The sequence below is a fragment of the Sinocyclocheilus anshuiensis genome, unplaced genomic scaffold (genome assembly GCF_001515605.1).
Source record: "Sinocyclocheilus anshuiensis isolate Anshui unplaced genomic scaffold, SAMN03320099.WGS_v1.1 scaffold1345, whole genome shotgun sequence".
Classification (NCBI taxonomy): Eukaryota; Metazoa; Chordata; class Actinopteri; order Cypriniformes; family Cyprinidae; genus Sinocyclocheilus; species Sinocyclocheilus anshuiensis.
In genome coordinates this window covers 84535-85858 of record NW_015549627.1, presented here as the reverse complement: position 1 = coordinate 85858, position 1324 = coordinate 84535, and the positions used below count along the sequence as shown (strand labels likewise).

Below are 1324 nucleotides of genomic sequence, written 5' to 3'. Positions count from 1 at the left end.
CATTTCTAAAATTAACCTTTAGATCACTATCATTGTAACGAATTAAGAGAAACAAGTCATGCGCTTCATTAATTATAATCAAAGTAGATAAATATTCCTAGAGTTTCATCACCTCTCTTGTGTAGACTTATTCATTTTTTTCATGTGGACTGTACTGCTTTAGCTATGACAGTTCTGGGTTATGAAACTGTAACAACCAAAAAAAAATGCTTCAGGACCTTATAGTTCCTTTGATATTGTTTATGCATTGGAGTGGTCTTTAATCCATTTTATATGTAATGCAATAATACATTAGTTTGTTAATGTTTTAGCCACAACTATCTAGCTTACAACCTCCTTAAAATTACCTAGTTAAATTCCTGTTCTATCTATTTATTTTTAAAACCCCTTCTCCTCTCCACAGAGCCCTGTATATGCCAGCTCCTGGCTCGGCGGGCAGAGCTGCTTATGGAAATGAAGAATTTTGGCCAAGCCATCAAGGATGGGGACACCATGTGCCAACTCCGTCCCCAGTGGCCAAAGGTAGGAATCTGTGAGGAGACACACATACACAAACCATGGCTTTAAAATCCCTTTAAGACCCTTTCCCACCATTAGGGTGAAATTATATCATATCATATATCATAGGGTTGGTAAGCAGGCAGACTGCAAATGTAAATGAAAAACAAGATATTTCTTTGTGCTGTAGTAACTTATTGTTTTAATGGAAGCCCTATGTATTTTGCCAAACTATGATACTCTTTGCACTAGTGTTGTTATGATACCAAAAATTTTGACTTCGAGATGATACCTGACTAAAATATCTTGATACTACTGAACCGATACCACGACCAAAACATAACACAACAGGAAAAGTAATTGAATAATAGATGATCCACATGGAGCTATAGTTATTTTATCTATTAATAAATAATTGTGTGCCTGCCCTGCTTTTTGAGCATTTCATCCCCTTTTAAAAAGAAAAGCACAAGCCAGTGCCACTACAACAGACTATGGTGGTTTCCCCCTAATGTAATGGCTGGGGGAAACACTGGATATTCATGTCACTTTAAAAGCTGCACAGATCCAATATATTGATACACATGTTTTTAAGTTTGTTTACTTAAAGGGGTCATATGATGAGATTTCAAGTTTTCCTTTCTCTTTGGAGTGTTACAAGCTGTTTGTGAATAGATAAGATCAGAACAGTTCAATCCAAATATTCAGATGTGTGCAACGCATTTTATGGAGGACGAGGACTGTTTCCTGGGAGAGTAGCTTACAATGCCGGTGTTCCGGTGAATTCAGTTCCCGTTTCCCCTTCGGCGCGCATGCTGACGCTATA

The 1324-nt window shown here is 37.4% G+C and overlaps 1 pseudogene; it reads left to right on the top strand.

Moving 5' to 3' along the window:
* The first annotated feature begins 407 nt into the window (after nucleotides 1-407).
* LOC107659524 (LON peptidase N-terminal domain and RING finger protein 2-like) overlaps nucleotides 408-1324 on the top strand; it is a 54194-nt pseudogene continuing 53277 nt past the window's right edge.